At 47.1% G+C, this 20,515-nt stretch overlaps 1 protein-coding gene across 4 annotated transcripts in view; it reads right to left on the bottom strand.

Moving 5' to 3' along the window:
* The window catches only part of RNF19A (ring finger protein 19A, RBR E3 ubiquitin protein ligase), a 140,039-nt gene extending 121,078 nt beyond the window's left edge, over positions 1-18,961 (bottom strand). For 3 of the 4 annotated variants that reach the window (XM_040354785.1, XM_040354782.1, XM_040354784.1), the window contains exon 1: positions 18,841-18,961. The gene's annotated coding sequence lies outside the window, so the exon portion shown is untranslated. Of the gene's footprint in view, positions 1-16,499; positions 16,948-18,840 lie in introns of those variants that run through there. The other variant, XM_040354783.1, reaches the window with a different exon arrangement.
* Between the last annotated feature and the right edge of the window lie 1,554 nt (positions 18,962-20,515).

Below are 20,515 nucleotides of genomic sequence, written 5' to 3' on the forward strand. Positions count from 1 at the left end.
AACACAAAGCGCTTGTCTGCAAGATCGGAGATGCAGCAGATTTAATGAAGGGGAAACAAATGCTCTACAGAAGGGTTTACATTTGTGAGGATTAAAAATATCAAGGCCAACTGTTTACAAAATGACACAATCCAAAAAGCTCTGACCACGTGAAGAAAAATGACCCTGCAGGACAGTTCTGCCTAAAGAGGAACCGACAGTTTAAAGAAAACCACTGAATGGTTTTGAAATGCGAGTAAGATGAAACGCCTTTAATGGATAAAGATAATTGTAGCGTGTTTTATTTTTACCCTGAAAACCCAGAACACAATCTGTTAGGCCCCCGTACACACCAGCGGATCTGTCCGATGAAAACGGTCCGCGGACATGTCCGCTGCCGGATTTTGGTTTGATGGCTGTACACACCATCAGACCAAAATCCCAGCGGAAAACAAACGCGTGACGTGTCGCGACGTGCGCGACCCAGGAAGGTCAATGCTTCCACGCGCGCGTTGAATCACTTCGACGCATGCGAGGGATGGCGGCCGATCGGACATGTCCGGTGAGTCTGTACAGACGACCGAACATGTCCGACGGACAGGTTTCTTAGCATGCTAAGAAATTTTTGTCCACTGGAAAACGGTCGGCTGGACAAATGTCCGCTGGAAACCTGTCCGGTCGGCCATACACACGACCGAACTTGTCTGCTGAAACTGGTCCGCAGACAAGTATCAGTGGACAGATCCGGTCGTGTGTACAAGGCCTTAGACTTACTGTACATGGCCCAATATCCACACAAGAGATAACTACATTAGTGCTGCAATCACTTATTAAAGGGTCACTAAAAGGAAAAAAAATGGTTTTGCTGAAATGACTGTTTACAGGGTATAGAGACATAATAGTTAACCGATTCCTTTTAAAAACAAATAAAAATAGATAAAAACCAATCATATAATGTACCTGCAGTTTAGTTTCATTTTTGCTGTTTCCATCAGCTGTCGGGTCCTGCCGCCGCCATTGCTGGTAATGGTACCCAGCAGTATAGGCTTTACGCTGGGAACCCCACTGCGCATGTGCGAGGCCCGCTCCTCTCTCCTTCTGGCTCAGCGACAGCTGTCGGGTCTTGCTGAAGGAAGAGGGAGCCCCAGCTGTGACGTCAATAGGCTGAGGCTCCCGGAGGTAGGAAAGGATACCTGTCAAAGACAAGTATCCTGTCTCACCCCCCCCCCCCCCCGAAAGGTGGCAATTGTGGCACCGGAGGGGGGGGGGGGATAAGATGAGCAGAAGTTCCACTTTTGGGTGGAACTCCGTTTTAATGTTTAAAGCTGGAGTTCACCCGAAATTTTTTTTTTAATATTATTTTGTGAAGGGGAATCGGGTAGTTTTTTTTAAAATCGAAGCAGTACTTACCGTTTTAGAAAGCGATCTTCTCCGCCGCTTCCGGGTATGGGTCTTCGGGACTGGGCGTCCCTATTTGATTGACAGGCTTCCGACGGTCGCATACATCGCGTCACGAGTAGCCGAAAGAAGCCGGACGTCAGTGCGGCTCTATACGGCGTCTGCGCACCGACGTTCAGCTACTTTCGGAAAATCGTGACACGATGTATGCGACCGTCGGAAGCCTGTCAATCAAGTAGGAATGCCCAGTCCCGCAGCCCATACCCGGAAGCGGCGGAGAAGATGCATCTCTAAAACGGTAAGTACTGCTTCGATTGTAAAAAAAAACACCCGATTCCCCTAGACAAAATGAGCATCAATCTAATGTTAAAAAAAGTTTTTTGGGTGAACCTCCACTTTAACTTCTCCTGTTTTTTCCCCCCCCTAAATCGATCAATAGCTGACAGCCCATTCAATCGATATGCCACACTCTGGGAATTGAATTTCAATCGATAGTTAACATATGATCGTAAATTATTGATCAGATCCGTTTCCACCATATAATCTCCTAATCTGATCAATCGAAATATAATCATATTCATTGCCATAGTCCGTTGTGCATCCTGGCCACGGAAATGCGACCACAATTTACATTTACATGCCAAAAAGCGCCCACACGCATGAGCCCTTATTGAATTTGCCTGTATAACTTCATTATCGATAATGCCATCTGTCTGGGATTGAATTTTTGTCATTTTCTGCACAATGCAATGCGTGGTTCTGCAAGACATTTTTCTTCTCCCACATTCTCTTCTTGTAGAGAAATTTGAACAAAAAGCAGCTAAATAACAGGACTGTTACTAGGGTTGAAATGTTGATTTTTTTTTGCCTCGTCAGCCCCTGCTGCTCTTTAAAGTTTAATTCCCACGTAGCAACATAGAAATTGCAATTACATGGACGTGCTTAGGTGTAGCTTACAGTCATTATGCTGGGAAGCAGAGATTTCATCTCCCTGTGGGAACGTTTCAGAGAGGCCTGGTGTAACCCTTAACAGTATTGTGCCTATGGCAGGTTGTATCGTAGATGAGAATTCCAACCGCATCACGACAATCTGGGATGAATGCATTGCACAAACAAGCATTCACACAAGACATGTGCACGATTCTGAGGGGAAAAGCACATATTCAACCCTACTGCAGGCCAGAGGATCTAGAAGCGTCCATGGCTAGAAATCTAATTCTGTAATACAAAATGTAATGTAAAAAGTGGCAAGTCGCCTAAGTAGTTACTTGCAGCTCTGAGTCTAGGATTCGATTCCCACTAAGGACATAGCTGCATGGAGTTTGATTCTCGGGTATTGGTACATACTGGTCAATCTTGTCCTTAGAAGTTTAATACTCCACCAGAGTCACTGCCAAGCACTGCAGAGGAAAGAGGAGCAATTCAGCCTCAAGCAATTTAACAAATGCCCAAAGTGGACCTGTCAGGGTAGTGAGAGGGAGCTGCACACTTTGAAGGCACAAGCTGTAGGTTCTTATTCCAGATCACTGGTGGTCAAGTTTCTTGATGGAGGAGGCCTTAAAGTGATTGTAAACCTCAGACATGAATTATGAACAAAGCATATTCCTCTATAGTGTATACTCAATCCATAGCACTAAGTGTCATTTCTGGCTGCTGCTTTGTTCCTCCACGATCACTTCTGACAAGTTTTTCTGACTCCAAGAAAAAAAAGGTTACGGGAAGGGATCTCCAGCTGATTGATAGCCTCAGCACTGTTCCTGTCTGCTGCATGAAGGGGGTGTGTCTCTTCCCTTCAATCAGCTCTCAGAGCTCCCCCCACTTATGTAACTTAAAGGATCACTAAAGGAAAATATTTTTTTAGCTAAATAGCTTCCTTTACCTTACTGCAGTCCTGGTTTCATGTCCTCATTGTTCGTTTTTGCTTTGAAGTTGCTGTAATTCTGCTGTGATCTCCACACTTCCTGCTTGTCTGGCTCCTTATGAAAAAACTCACGGGAGCTTTTCACTGTGGTCCAAGCTGTGTGTCTAAAACTCCTCAGAACCAATCAGATTAATTTTAAAAACAAACACTGCCCTGGATTTGTTTGTTTTTGTTCTGTGGGTCTCTTTACTTCACAGAAACATGAAACCAGTTTAAAACCGAAAGTGAAACTAGAGGCACATTATATGATACATTTTTATCTATTTTTAATCATTTTTAAAAGGAATCCGTTAACTTTTATGTCTCTATACCCTGTAAACAGTCATTTCAGCAAAAAAATGTTTTTCCTTTAGTGACCCTTTAAGCTCCACGCCCCCCATTTTTCAGAGCTGAGAGGTCCTGTATAAACTCCACACTTTAAATGGATGTAGAAGAAATACGGTTGCAGTTAAACAGGTACAACTTATGTATGAGTATTTGTGTAATCTCTGAATCACCTGAGGTCAGTCACTTCACTGGGTATATGTAAGGGTTTACAACCATTTCAACTATGGCCCCCAACATCACCAAATGGCTGGACGGGATATCAGATACTACAGAAAGCGGACAGACTGCAAACATGGCAAGCAGGCAACAGCCGATGGTCAGAGACACATTACAGGGGACCTCTAGTGTTGAGAGAAGAGCTCCAAACTCATCTCTAGCTGAACTCCGACCTCCTGCTCTTGTTTTACTCCAATGAGATGTCGGCTGTGTCATTCCTGCCCTGCAACTCTCATTAACAAAGAGGCGCTCTGCAGGGTGGTAATAATCCAGTCTGCAGGTCATTGGCGTGAAAGAGTGAAAGTTCAGAGTTAGACCCCTTTCACACTGAGGAGTTTTTCAGGCGGTTTAGCGCTAAAAATACCGCCTGAAAAACTCCTGCGCTGTAGTCTCAATGTGAGGGCTTTCACACTGAGGCGATGCACTGGCGGGGCCGTTTCAAAAGTCCTGCCAGCAGCATCTTTGGGGCAGTGAGGAGTGGTGTGGGACACCGCGACTATACCGCCAGCAATGCGCCTCTGCAGAGGCGCATTGCCAGAGGTATTAACCCCTTGCTCAATTCTGACGGTATAGCGGCGCTATGCGGCCAATGCACCTCCCGCCCCGGTGTGAAAGGGGCCTTAGGCTAGAGAAGCGTTTGAGGATGAACAAATTCATCTATACTACAAATCACTATTAACTCAGTCCTTTAAAAATCAAGGATTCCACGTTTTCTACAGCTCCTCCATTTCTTGCACCACACGTGATAATTCCCTCAGCAAGATCCTTTATCAAAATCAGAGGGAAATAAAAGGGTAAGGGCTTGCTCACACTTGACTAAATTTCTGACGCTCAACAGACGCTCCTATAGTGTTTGTATGGCGTTAGTATGGGCGCCAGACAGGCATCAACATGCTTTAGAATGGGGCGTTTTACAAGCTTTAAAAATGCTCCCTAAACGTCCTATCAAAATTTTGTAGCATTTAATGATCTTTAAAACTGCAACCGCACCAAAACCATGCTGAAAACGCCTGCCAGAGAGTTGGCGGAGCGTTACCATACACTTGAATGGGAGACGTTGAAAGGCTTCAAATGCCTCCCGACTCAACATGAGGCTTTAATTTTGAAGTGACCCTAACGCTTAGTGTAAACAGCGCCATGTGCTGTCTGTTATATCTTGATGGGCATTTTTAAAGCCTGTCAAACGCCTCTCAATCACCTGTTCTTAATGCCAGTGTGAGCTCAGCCTTAGGCAGCACAGAAAAAATGAAGATACCTAGAAAAAATAATAAAAATAAAAAAGGAACAAAATATTTTTTCCCCAGGCATCTAGGTAAGGAAAATGTAGAATACTGTGGGCCTGAGAGTATCAAAGGGCGACAGGTTGGGCACTATGGCACCATGTCCCCCCCCCCCCCAGGCACAGAGTTCTCAGGCCAGCAGATGACTCCAGAACCCAAAATGGAGATTTGTGATAACTTGGGTTTGGCATGCAGAAGTAGAGAAACTCCTTTTAGAAACCTTTTCATTTCTTTCTACACAACATCCAGCACAGATTTCTATCATTCATTAACCATCGTCTTCCACTTGTTGACTTCAAAATACCAACTTGGAACCAAAGTCATAACAGTACAGAGTACATAGAACCTTAAAGGGGTGGTTCCCCCTAAAACACATTTCTAAGAATAGATTCGTAAGACCCGTTACACTGCGGGTAGGCTGGCTTTTTTTTTTTTGTTTTTTAGTACATACCTCGATCTCGGCGTTTCGTCCCTTGTCAGTGGGCGTTCCTAGTTGATTGACGTTCCTCGGACAGGCGCATACGTGACGTCACGACTTTCCGAAAGAAGCCGAACGTCGCTGCGCAGGCGCCGTATAGAGCCGACTCTATACGGCGCCTGCGCAATGACGTTCGGCTTCTGTCGGAAAGTCGTGACGTCACGTATGCGCCCGTCCGAGGAACGTCAATCAACTAGGAACGCCCACCGCCAAGGGACGAGACGGCGAGATCTCGGTATGTACGAAAAAAAAAAAAAAAGCCAGCCTACCCGCAGTGTAACGGGTCTTACGAATCTATTGTTAGAAATTTGTTTTAGGGGGAACCACCGCTTTAACTCTACACAAATCTCTCATTTTTGCACTGACTGAACATCTATTTAAAAGTGCAACTAAAAAACACTCAGAAACTGGAATATAGAAGTCTTGCTTCAGCTTTCTATATATTTTATTTTATTTTCCATCAGCGATGGATAGAAGAGCGATAACGCCTCCATTCTGCTGGCACATTGCCGTGCTCTGGTGTATACATACGACTGTATCTCCAAACTAAAATCACATATGTTCTGCATTATAGAAGCATTTCCAAGTCCGATAAAAAAAGAAATGGATTACACACAATGGATTTTCCAGCAAGGACATCAGGAACAGTTCATAATCCACAGTCCCGGCTCACAAGTGTCAATAATTGGAAGCAAAGAACATACAAGACATGGACAATGCCATATAAGTGATGACACTATGGGTGGGATAGAGGAGCATTGTAAAGCAATACCACAGGAACAAAAACCTTCATAGGACAGAGACGGGTCATGGGGTATATTGTGCCTCATGTCAATCCAATTCCAAGTTGTGCTGAGCTGGATATAACCGAAGACCCCACCTTCTGTCTGCCCCTAGACACCAGAGTCTCATGCCCCCCAATGATTATTACATGGAAAGTAAGCAGTCTACATTCCCGGCATTCATCCCTGGGCGCATATTGCCCTAAAGGGAATTACACCAAGTGAACCAACCTGCCACATAGACTGTCAAGAGTCTCGGAGTTTAACAAGCTGTCAGCAGCGAAGCTGAAAGGGGTTGTAATTTTTTTTTTTCATAATAAGCATCCTTTACCTGCAGACATTCCTCTTTTCACTTCCTCATTGTTTGTTTTTGCTCAGAAGTTGCTCTATTTCTTCTCTGTTCTGTTCACTTCCTGCTTGTCTGATTGTTACTCACCACCGTGACGGGAGGCTTTACTGCGGTGGTCAGTGACGTGCTCGCCCCCTCCTGGGAACTACATCTGTGCGGCAGGACGCTCTCTACGGGTTAGAGACTTCAAGGAGGTGTGAATTACTGGCCGTGCCGCAATGCATACTGGGAAAAGTAGTTCTTACATAAACGAGTGCCGCAAACCAGGAAGTAAAAGAGAACAGAAACTAGAATGCCGGAGGTGATATAGATGAAGGAATTTACTCGTTTTTTAACAGAATCATTATACTATTCCGTCTGTCTACCTTGCAGACATTAATTTTAGGCAAAAAAATGTTTTTCCTTAAAGGGTGCACCTGTACCTTCTGCCCCCAACTAAACACCAGAGCCAAACACTCAGAGTGCATGAGGCCTAAATACACACAAATCTACAACTGTGAAGACAATTTGTTCTTTATTTTACCTCCATTGAACAAACACAGCCTGCAAGTGCTGAGGAACCATTTGTCTCTGCAATCAGTGGACTGGTATTATCTATACAACTAAACCTATGTGTGCAACTACGATGAGAAATAGGACTGTGTCAGAAACCTGGAAGGTTCCATCCCATCATGAGACTAAGACAGTGTCTGTAGGCACCCGAATACTTAAAGCGGAGCTCCTCTGTAAAAAAAAAATAATAAAAGCCAGCAGCTACAAATACTGCAGCTGCTGACTTTTAATATTAGAACACTTACCTGTCCTGGAATCCACGGCCGTTGGCAGCAGAAGACGAGCAATCGCTCATCACTCTGCTGCCCCCACCGCCATCCTCGGTGAGAGAACCAGGAAGTGAAGCATTGCGGCTTCACTGCCCAGTTCCCTACGGCGCATGCGTGAGTCGCTCTGCGCCGTGCTCACTGGTCCCCGCTGTGTTCTGTTGCTGTAACTGCAGCGTGAGTTCAATTTGTCATGTATCTAAATCTGCTAGTACATCGATCACCCCCCTCCCCCAGATTGACAATGCTGCTGTCCAAAGGCGTCTGTTGCTTTTATCCCGTGGAGTCACCCTAAAGCTGCCCATACATATAAAATGTTCTTATTCAATTTCCTTTAGGCATCTTTCACACTTGTGCAACTTGTTTTGCGCCTTGGGAATGCAAAGTCGCATGACAAGTCGTACCCCATGATTTCCAATGACAAACATTCATCTCTGTGACGTCAAGTCACACCAACATCAAATTAGTCCCTGTACTACTTTGGTCCACCTTTAGTGCGAGTTGAGGTCCATAGACCTAAAGTTTACACAGGCATTCCCTGAAATTGTGGCAAAAAACACACGACTTTCAAGACATGGCAGTGTGAAAGGGGCCTTAGATTTACCTTCAGCTATGTAATGCACGGGTCTGCCCGATTGCATACAAATGGAAAGTATTTAGGTTTGACCTCATATTATATGGTTGTGGTAAATCTAAAGGAAATGTGTACAAGAAAAATTGTATAATGTATGGCCAGCCTAATACAGATCACCAGGTGAAAACAGAGGGAGAAAAACAAATGCAGCCACCACATCTATGGATTGGTAATCTAATGCATTACATTTTTTGGCTTTGGGTTTAATATAATTTTAAGCTACCAAACCATTGTGAAAATCAAGATCTGCCCATAATACGATTTAGTAGCTTGTTGATCAACTACATATTTACTCTAAACATAAAATGAGTTTCTTGATGCTGGATTCAGCTCATGTGTCCCACACACCACAAAATTGCCATGTAACAGGTTTAGCCTACAATATAATTGTCACATGCCTCAAGGCCGTCAGCATTTCTTCATCATACGGCTCCTGCATGACAGTCTAAACAAGCTGCAAATTCCAGTTACTATGTGATACACAACATCATAAAGAAAACCAAAAACTTCCTTCACCTTCCCTGAAATCTTCCATTTGTCTCAAATGCTCCCCATCCCAGACGATGCAGCTCACACTGGGAGGGTTTCAGTGCTGTCATCCAGTAAGCAGGACTAGGTGTGGCCAGGTGTTTACTGACAACCTACAGACAAATCAGCAGTGACAACGCCGATAGCCACATCCCCTGCAACATTTTCTTATCTGATCCCAATTTTTTATTTTTTTAACAATTTTTTTTCTCAGTTTAGGCCGATATGTATTCTTCTACATATTTTGGGAAAAAATAAAAAAGCGCAATATGCGTTTAGTGATTGGTTTGCGCAAAAGTTATAGCGGCTACAAAATAGGGGATAGAATTCTGACATTTTTTTTTTTTTTTTTTTACTAGTAATACGGCGATCTGCGAATTTTGTCAGGACTGCGATATTGCGGCAGACACATCGGACACTTTTTACACATTTTTGGGACCATTCACATTTATACAGCGAACAGTGCTATAAATATGCACCGATTACTATATAAATGTGACTGGCAGGGAAGGGGTCTAACATTAGGGGCGAGGAAGGGGTTAAATGTGTTCCCTACTAGTGATTCCAACTGTGGGGGGAGGTGACCGATCTGTGTCCCTATGTACAAGGGACACAGCATCGGTCTCCTCTCTCCCTGAAAGGACGTGGATCTCTGTGTTTACATACAGAGATCCACGTCCCTGCTCTGTCACTGCTGATCGCGGGTACTTGGCGGACATCGCGGCCGCCAGGCACGTGTATCAGCGTCTCAGTGACGCCCCGGCGGCACGTGCCCCCCCCCCCAGTGGCCGGAGGACCCGAGGCTGTAAAAAGGCGGCCTCCTGGGATTTTAGAGCCACCTTGTGGCCGTCTTTTTACTATGGCCTGGGTCTGAAGAGGTTAAAGAAAGAATCCAGGCCTTTTTTAAAGCAATCTACTGATCTGGCCAGAACCACCTCTGGAGGGAGTCTATTCAACATTTTCACAGCTCTTACTGTGAAGAAACCTTTCCGTATTTGGAGATCTTTTCCTCTAGACGTAAAAAGTGCCCCCTTGTCCTCAGTGTTGACCGTAAAGTGAATAACTCAACACCAAGTTCACTATATGGACCCCTAACGTACTTGTACATGTTTATCATATCCCCCCCCCTTTTTTTCTCCTCTTCTCAAGAGTGAATAAATTCATAACCGAGTTCCTCTAATCTTTCCTCATAGCTGAGCTCCTCCATGCCTCTCATCAGTTTGGTTGTCCTTCTCTGCACTCTCTCTAGTATCTCGATATCCTTTTTGAGAATCGGTGGCAAAAACTGAACTGCATATTCCAGATGAGGTCTTACTAATGATTTGTACATTAGTACAAGCCAGCCACTCTAATACAGTAAAAAAACCTTGGTTTGTGATCATCTTTTTTTTTTACAGGGTATAAAAGAGAAAAGAGGCGCCTCTAAGTGTAGCAAAAAGTTGCTAAATGTTGTACCTTCATTAAATGTAACCATATTGCTACACTTAGAGGCGTCTCTCTTCTTTTTTATACTCAGTTGTGACATGACGCTACTCTTATATCAAGACATCGTATATCAAGGCAACATTTATTAAAACATTTTGCTTGTCTTGCAAAACGCTCTCAAAACCAAGTTACTTTCAAACCAAGGTTTTACTGTACTAAGATCCAGGGTTACAGGAGGAGGAGCCGAGCTCTCCCTCTGAAGTCAGCCAAAAGTCACGTGACCACAGAGCTAGCTGCCCGGCTCCTCCCACTGTAGCCCTGGATTGGAGTATCAGAGCGGCTGGGAATCATGTGACGGCTTGAAGATACTTCACAAAAAGGTATTTAGAGTTACATTTCTAATAAACCATGACAGCGAAGGATGGAAGCTTAAAAGAGATGGGCTGGCAGTGATTTTTTTTAACATCTTAGTACTTTATTAACAGAGGGGGGGGGGGGGGGCAGAGACAAGGATACAGGCTTTCAAGCTGACAGGCAGGGAGGGGGGGAGAGCACAGAGGAGACATAGCGGAATGACGGAGGCACATCAACTACGGTTTCAGGGTTTAGCAGGCATGATAAACTGAGGTCAGTTTACAGGGGGGGGGGGGCAGAAACTGTCAGGATCAGCTTCCAGGGGGGGCAGGTAAGACAGCACAAGCACTGTGCCGTTTAACCTGCTATAAAGGGAAAATAATCTTTTTTTTTTTTATTTATTTTTTTTACACTTTCAACTGATTTTTTTTTTTTTTTTTTAAAGTTGCTCAGCCGATAAAATATTTATTTTTGAATGCACTGGATCAAACCCACATGTAAATATATACATTGTTGCTAAGCGAATGCATATATTGTATACAAGATACAATATACATGCAAGGCCACGGCTCTGGCTTGCATACAGAAAAGCTGGTACAATAGAACAAGCTGTACTCGTGATACAAGCTGAATGCATGCAGATAAGAGGAAAACTATCAGAACTTCTGGGAAAACCCTACCCTAAAAAAACTGAGCGAACCCAACTGACGATGCAGGAAGTGAGATAACTATGGTGTGGTTTGATGCCACAGGATAAGCGCAATGATCGCGTGTTTATACTGACATTAAAGTAGAACTCCAGAACTATAAAGCTATAGTAATGGAATATTAACTTTTTGGATGTACCTTAAGAGTGCTAAAATAAATATATATAAAAATATATCCCAGCAAGTCACTGACTCCAGGTCATTATACTCAGTCCAAGTCATTATCAAGCAAGGATGGGATCATGTTTCTTTAAAGCTACCAAATTCCTTGCTGGCAGTTTTCTATTTAATAAGACACGTCAGTGACATCCTGGTCACCAGGTCTGATTGGCGATCACAAAGTCAAATTGCAACCAGGACTTCCTGTAGGCAGTGCTAGGTCTGGGCGCCGGGGTCAGCGACATCCCTGTTGGGAGTGTTGCAAATAGTATAACAAGGCAAAGACAGAAATCCATAAGTGCCAATTTCAATCTGACCATAAAGCAGAAATTCACTCTCACAATCAACATTGACTTTTAATCTTATGTGTCAAGCATTAGTAAATAGATAGAAAATTATATTTATTCCTATGTTTTTACTTATTTTTTGTATTGCCTCAGTTGCTTCCTGGTTTCCAGGCCTAGGCAAATAATGTCATACATCCAAGGAAACTTTAGGAGGGGAGGCGGGGTTTTTTCAGCTAAGCGCACTCCCCTACCTGCATGTCTGAGTTACAGGGGTTACTGCTGGCTTTTAATAAACATGCACTTGCCTGCTCCACGGTCCAGCGACGCGCCGGCCGGAGATCCGCTCCTCCCCCCCCCTCTCCGGCCGACGTTCTCATTGTTACTGTGGGCACCCCAACCGTGACAGCTTTCGGCTTCATGGCCAGGCACTCATTGCACATGCGGCGCTGCGCTATCCGGTTGGACAGGCGATCGCCTGGGACCTGTCACGTGTCCCAGGCGATCGCCGACAGGGAGGAGCCGCCAAAAGGCAATATGAAGTATCGCCCTAGCGGCCCCTGGGCGGAAAGAGGAAGTGGGACAGGATGTCCCACTCCTACTGAAGCCCCCCCCCCCAAAAAAAAATATTACATGCCAAATGTGGCATGTAAGGGGGCAAGGAGTGGATCGTCTTCTCCCTCTCATCAGGAGCAGCAAACAGTAACGTGTCACAGTAAGCCACGCCCCCCAACAGTTAGAGTCACTCCCTAGGACACACTTAACCCCTTCCTAGCCCCCTAGACCTCTTCACTGCCAGTCACATTTATACAGCAATCAATGCATTTTTATAGCACCGATAGCTGTACAAATGTGAATGGTCCCAAAATAGCGTCAAAAGTGTCCGATATGTCCACCATAATGTCGCAGTCACGATAAAATAAAATAGATGATCGCTGCCATTACTAGTAAAAAAAAAAATTATTACTAAAAAGGCCATAAAACGATACCCTATTTTGTAGATGCTATAACTTTTGCACAAACCAATCACTAAACACTTATTGCATTTTTTTTTTAACCAAAAATATCTAGAAGAATAAAAAATATTGCCTTTTTTTTTTTCAAAATTGTCGCTCTATTTTTGTTTAGAACGCAAAAAAAAAAAAAAACGCAGAGGTGATCAAATACCACCAAAAGAAAGCTCTATTTGTGGGGTGGAAAAAAGGATGTAAATTTTGTTTTGGAGCCACGTCGTACGACCGTGCAATTGTCAGTTAAAGCGACGCAGTGCCGAATCGCAAAAAGTGGCCCGTCATTTGGCAGCCAAGTGGTAAAAAAAAAAAAAAAAAAAAGGAAAAAAGGTGAAGCCAAGTTTTGATTTCTGATACAACTCAGCATAAAATGTATAAATTATACATAGTAGAAAATCTGCAATAATGACAAAGTAACGATAATGGGGCAAGCATTGTGCATTTGACATTACAGCAGGTCCTGTTAATATACGGTAATCTCCTCCTGACCTAACATAAAATAAACATTTCTTTCCACTGGGAGCAACTGTAATTAATTACAAAGGTAACTGGAGATTTCAAAGGAAACTGATTAGACTTAGGAGAGAACAGCTCAGGCTGCACTATTATAATAGGACAATTGCATGTTTTCAATTTTTCTACAGACTGCAACAATTGGCTGCAATCTATATGAACAATGATTGCTGGTATGAGAAGGCTCTCCTATACACAAAGAGGCTCCTTCCTGAGACACGGGACCCACTATTCACAACAAGGTGACTGGAGCCCTCTGTGACCGAGGAACGGAGAATATACACAAAGCAGCGAGTTCAATCACCAGAAACCAGAGGCCTACACTTCAGGCGGAGGCCACCAAGTGCACAATCCTTGACATCGCTATTCTCTGTTATGGTGGACATTCATTTCAGTCCGTTCTATGAACCCAATAGCTGCCAGAGGAGTGCATGGGTGGATAAACTGCTCCAGAGAGGCACAACATTCCTCATACTACCGAGACGTTCTCCTGTACTCATTCTTGTATTTATATCCAACTGCCAAGGAATGGTTTCATCACAGACAGCTAGAGGCGCCTATACATTTTAATGTGACAGGACCTATTTCAAAAGGTAGGCTTGTGACATTAGATGTAGGCATGATGGCCACCTCTTTGAAGGTAGGCTTGTGACATTAGATGTAGGCATGATGGCCACCGCTTTGAAGGTAGGCTTCTGACATTGGATCAGGGCTCGACAAATACCGGTCGCCATGGCAACTAGAAATAGCGTCCTGGTGAGTGGGGTCTTGGTTTGGAAGGTGGACATGGGCTCGCCGCGATCCTGATGCCGCTTGCGGCCTTTTCCCAGGATAGCGGCGAGCAGGATGTTTTAGGCGAGGCTTCGGCCTGGTCCACGGAGCGCCGGACCTAAGTTTTTAGGCGAGGCCGCGGCTTCGGCCTAGTCCGCTGCGATCCTGGGGAAAAGGCGCTCCGAGGACTAGGCAACTTCGGTCTAGTCCTCAGAGCACCTTTTCCCCAGGATCACGGCGGACTAGGCCGAAGCCGCGGCCTCGCCTAAAAACTTAGGACCGGCGCTCTGCGGACCAGGCCGAAGCCTCGCCTAAAACATCCTGCCTGCAGCTCGCCACGATCCTGGGAAAAGGCCTCTCGCTCTACCAATCGCGGCGATACCTCACGTGTGTGGTTTGAATACCGTTTACATATGCGGGCGCTGCTCACGTATGCGTTCGCTTCTGCGTGCAAGCTCGGCACGCGTTTTCTGGCTCCTAACTTTTCTAGCTGGCTCCTAGATTCCAAGCAAATTTGTCAAACCTTGCATTAGATGTAGGCATGATGGCCACCACTTTGAAGGTAGGCTTCTGACATTAGATGTAAGCACAATGGAGGTTTTCTAAAGTAGCCAAAATGTAAATATCAAGGCCCCCTTTACAACTCTACAGTGCATTACTGCACACACGTTAATGTACGGTTCTTTGTACTAAAAGCAAGTTTTTTTGCCAAAATTTCTTTAGAACAATCTGTTGGGGAGATGTCCCTTCACATCCTGTCCCATAGCCCCAAAAGATAAATCAAATGTCCGGTTGTCACCAGAACTAGTGCACATTGGATGATTTCCCCTCCATTCCGGGTTGAGTTTAGAAGCTCCTTGGGGGCAGGGATTGATGTGAATGTACAGTATTGTAAAGCTTCATTCAGTATTATAAAGCCCTGTAATGCACAGGTGTCAAATACAAGGCCCGTGGGCCAAATCCGGCCCTCCAGGCCATTTCATGTGGCCCTTGCACCTCTCCTGATGCTGCAGGAGAGCTCCAGCCCTCCTCCAGCCCCTTACTTTCTGCTTTCAAGCAATGCATCCAGCTTCTTCCCAGCAGCAGCATAAAAGAGGGGTGCACTGTGATGTAAGGGAGAGTGGGGGACTCAACTTCTGATGGTGGGGTGGCTCTTGACATCTAATGTAAGGGGAGGGGATGCGCTGGACATCTAATCTTACAGATACAACTGCCCCTTTTGAGGGCAATCATAATGCTTGCTGTAATGAATAAAAACACGTTATCACTATCACTTCGCCTAAGGAACCTCTCACAAGCTAGCGCACATGGTACACTTCCCCTTTAAAAACAAACACTTTTCCTGAGGCTCCCTAATGAAACATTCTGGGAAATACACTTATGGAAATGAGTACAAAGGAAAACAGCGATGTTGTCACCACAATCAGGAGATGCTTGATTTTATAACCAGCACTAAAACCTGACTAATCACCTTCCTTCTCATTGCAAGCCATAAAGAGGACCTGGCTTTTATGATATTTATGGAAGAGAAGAGTGCTATTGTATTTGGTTTGCAAAAATATTATTTATAAAAATGAACAGCACTACTTTGAGCGCCACCACTTGTTGCTATGGGCAAGAGCGCCATAACTTTTTCCTGTGAGCAAAAGCGTCATTACAAATCTTCCCAGTTTTAAAACTGCTGTATGTGAGAAAACTAACATTTCACCGTATAGTAATTGGGGGAAAACATGAATATATCCGACACATCAGAGGTCATATCAGTGACTTATAAATCAGAATAAAGTCGATAAACGTAGTCATCTGTGGTTACATACAAATCATAAGCAAATAGAAGTCTAAACACAAACCAGCCACATCTGATCATCACTGATACATTGTACCGGCCCATCCGGGGACACACTGTACCTGCCCATCCAGGGGCACACTGTACCTGCCCATCCAGGGGCACACTGTACCTGCCCATCCAGGGGCACACTGTACCTGCCCATCCAGGGGCACACTATACCTGCCCATCCAGGGGCACACTATACCTGCCCATCCAGGGGCACACTATACCCGCCCATCCAGGGACACATTATACCCGCCCATCCAGGGACACATTATACCCGCCCATCCAGGGACACATTATACCCGCCCATCCAGGGACACATTATACCCGCCCATCCAGGGACACATTATACCCGCCCATCCAGGGACACTGCGCTGTTGTTGGATAACACAGTAACCTGGACACTTCAGGGACAACAGGTAGACCTCTTCACACCTGCCAACAACCATTTGTCCACTTCTGACAACTACAGCGGGTTATACAGACGGAAACCACCAGATGTTTCTGTAAGGGCCATAACACATGGACAAACAACTCTTCCTATCCTAGAATAAGACACAAAGCCTGCTGGGCTTCTTCAGACCAATTCCACTCCCAATCTGTCAGTTACCAGATCTTCCCGCTATACAGACAATGACTTTTATTACAAGCAGAAGACATACGAATAGAAAAACAGACTGACGTGACAGCGGTGTCCCGGCCCTGCACAGCTCCTGACCATTTGGCCTCACATACCTTTTGCTTTATCTCCCCAAATTCTTCACCTTATGACCCGTCCCTGGACAAAGACCTCAGCTCAGTGCCAGATCTGCCAGACACCGGATCTCTGTGCGCCAAAGTAGATGATCACCAGAGTCAAACTTGTGCCATGTCCTACGTCCACCTCCTCTGATCCCCCTGACACAGCTATGGGCACCATGAGGGGAATTTACCAACACCGGAGCAGACAGAAAAGGGAGTAGCTGTGCGTGACGACAAGTTTCTAGCTTTCATTTTCAAAGCTCAACTAAACAAGCTGAAGATTAGTTACAATCCACATCTGCCCCCTGCCACAGTTACTGGAAAATCTGAATCCAAGGTTACAGTTGTGGGCGCCACATCTAATCCCCTGCAAGGGCCACATTCCGGCCCCTTGCCAGAGCTACAAGCACCATATCTGAACCTCCTGCCACAGATACCCCCACATTCCGGCCCCCTGCCACAGCTACAAGCACCATATCTGAACCTCCTGCCACAGATACCCCCACATTCCGGCCACCTGCCACAGCTACAAGCACCATATCTGAACCTCCTGCCACAGATACCCCCACATTCCGGCCCCCTGCCACAGCTACAAGCACCGTATATGAACCTCCTGCCACAGATACCCCCACATTCCGGCCCCCTGCCACAGCTACAAGCACCGTATCTGAACCTCCTGCCACAGATACCCCCACATTCCGGCCCCCTGCCACAGCTACAAGCACCGTATCTGAACCTCCTGCCACAGATAACCCCACATTCCGGCCCCCTGCCACAGCTACAAGCACCGTATCTGAACCTCCTGCCACAGATACCCCCACATTCCGGCCACCTGCCACAGCTACAAGCACCGTATCTGAACCTCCTGCCACAGATACCCCCACATTCCGGCCACCTGCCACAGCTACAAGCACCATATCTGAACCTCCTGCCACAGATACCCCCACATTCCGGCCACCTGCCACAGCTACAAGCACTATATCTGAACCTCCTGCCACAGATTCCCCCACATTCCGGCCCCCTGCCACAGCTACAAGCACCATATCTGAACCTCCTGCCAGAGCTGCAGCCACATTCAGGCCCCCTGCCACAGCTGCAGCCACATTTCGGCCCCCTGCCACAGCTGCGCCCACATTCAGGCCCCCTGCCACAGCTGCAGCCACATTCTCGCCCCCTGCCACAGCTGCAGCCACATTCCGACCCCCTGCCACAGCTGCAGCCACATTCCGACCCCCTGCCACAGCTGCGCCCACATTCAGGCCCCCTGCCACAGCTGCGCCCACATTCAGGCCCCCTGCCACAGCTGCAGCCACATTCAGGCCCCCTGCCACAGCTGCAGCCACATTCAGGCCCCCTGCCACAGCTGCAGCCACATTCAGGCCCCCTGCCACAGATACAGCCACCATATCTGAACCTCCTGCCTACAGCCACATTCCGGCCCCCTGCCACAGCTACGCCCACATTCCGGCCCCCTGCCACAGCTACGCCCACATTCCGGCCCCCTGCCACAGCTGCGCCCACATTCCGGCCCCCTGCCACAGCTACCGTATCTGAACCTCCTGCCTACAGCCACATTCCGGCCCCCTGCCACAGCTACAGCCACCGTATCTGAACCTCATGCCTACAGCCACATTCAGGCCCCCTGCCACAGCTACGCCCACATTCAGGCCCCCTGCCACAGCTACAGCCACCGTATCTGAACCTCATGCCTACAGCCACATTCCGGCCCCCTGCCACAGCTACAGCTACGCCCACATTCAGGCCCCCTGCCACAGCTACAGCCACCGTATCTGAACCTTCTGCCTACAGCCACATTTCTGCCCCCTGCCAGGTACATTTTTGCCTGCCTGCCACAGCAACGTCTCTGCCCCTTGCCACAGCAACGTCTTTGCCCCCTTGCCACAGCAACGTCTTTGCCCCCTTGCCACAGCAACGTCTTTGCCCCCTTGCCACAGCAACGTCTCTGCCCCCTTGCCACAGCAACGTCTCTGCCCCCTTGCCACAGCAACGTCTCTGCCCCCTGCCACAGCTACAGCCATGTCTCTGCCCCCTGCCACAGCTACAGCCACATCTCTGCCATATCTATGAGCACCTCACTGTAGCCCAGCTATGTTGCATTACCCCCTCTCCCAGACACCGGCTATGAGAAGTCCTATGCCCGGCCACCTAAGACCAACCCATCCGGGCACCGAGTTCCAACCATATGCCAAACCCATCATCCTCACCACATCCACCTTCTGCCCAGCAGATGTCCCCAGTCCCGGGCACCTCCAAATTCTGCTCCCCTCCGTCAGTCCAGACTGTCCCCCCACCATTACCGTCCCCAGCTTCTTACCTGTAATCCCCGGGCACATGACCGCTTAGTCCGCTGCTAATTATCCACCTCGTACACCGGACACCGGGGCCGCCGTCTGAACCATCCGAGAAGCGGAAGTGAGGGAACCAGGCTACGGGAGGAGGAGGGGGAGGCAGGGAGGGACGCGCGCTCCCGGGCAAAAGTCGCAGGTACGCGGAAGACGCACAGCAGGATGCAAGGACGTCACGCGCGAGCACGGACCCCAGCAACGGCTGCGGAACAGCTGTGCTCGAGCACGTCGTGCTCCGCGGGAGCGCGCATTGCTTGGCATGACGTCAGTGTGGTATCCTGTGGGCGATGTGCTGCAGTCTGGGCTGTGTGTGTATACCGTGATAGGGGGAGGGGGAACCCCACCACCACCACACACAGGGGCTGCCTGGCAGCAAAGGAGGCACCACGACTTACCTACCAGCATGTGCCCCCTGCATGCTTCCTGGTTTAACCCTTTCCCTGCCAAAGCAGTGCTTTACATATATATTGTATACATTCACATCAGTCCTTGTCCTCAAGGAGCTTACAATCTAAGGCTCCGTTCACACCTGGGCATCACCATATTGCAGGCGATTCTGCCCATGATACCAGAATCGCAGCAAAAAGCGGGGCGCGTTTGCAATGCCATTACTTTTAATGGCACCCCAATCGCGGTGTGATTGCCGCACCAAAAATGCAACGTGCCAAGCTTGTCACTCAGAAAGGAGCAGCAGCATCTTTTTTGGGCGACAGTGTCCTGCATTGCAATTTGCCGCACTTTCAGCGCGACTTAGAATGCAGCAAAATCGCACTGTGATTGGGGTGCCATTGTAAGCAATGGCGTTGCACGTTTTGCCACGATTCCAGATTGCCCAGGTGTGAGCAGAGCCTAATTCACATTCGTACAGTAAGGGAAAAAGGTATTTGCTCCCCTGCTGAGAAATGATCAGTCCATAATTGGAATGGAATGTTTATTTTAACAGTGAGAGACAGAAGAACAACAAAAATATCCAGAAAAACACATTTCAAAAAAGTTCTAAATTGATTTGCATTTTTAATGAGTGAAATAATTATTTGATCCCTTCACAAAACATGACTTAGTATTTGGCGGCAAAACCCTTGTTGGCAATCACAGAGGTCAGACGTTTCTTGTAGTTGGCCACCAGGTTTTCACACATCTCAAGAGGGATTTTGTCCCTCGCCTCTTTCCAGATCCTCCCGAAGTCATTAGGGTTTCGAGGAAGGAAGGGTCGCACATCTATGGCATTTTACTGCAATGAATGGAGTGGCAACCTCAGCCACTCAAGGGGGCGTGGCCTGGTCAGAGTCCAGGCTAAGGTTGCCACTCCATTCATCAGTGGCGTCACTAGGGTTGGTGTCACCCGGTGTGGTAAAACATGGTGTCAGCCCCCCCCCCCCTCTGTCTAGGCTGCCCAGCACCAAGCAGGCAGCGCACGGGCACGGGGCGCACCCCAAACCAGCCCCTGTAAATGATAGTATAGGGCAGTATAGTGGCAGGTTAGGGTAGTATAGAGTGGTATAGTGGCAGATTGGTGTAGTGGGGTGGTATAGGGCAGGTTAAGGTGGTATAGGGCATGTTGGGGTGATATAGGGTAGTTTGGGGTGGTATAGGGCAAGTTAGGGTTGCATAGGGCAGGTTGGGGTGGTATAGGGCAAGTTAGGG

Source organism: Rana temporaria, chromosome 5, assembly GCF_905171775.1.
Source record: "Rana temporaria chromosome 5, aRanTem1.1, whole genome shotgun sequence".
Classification (NCBI taxonomy): Eukaryota; Metazoa; Chordata; class Amphibia; order Anura; family Ranidae; genus Rana; species Rana temporaria.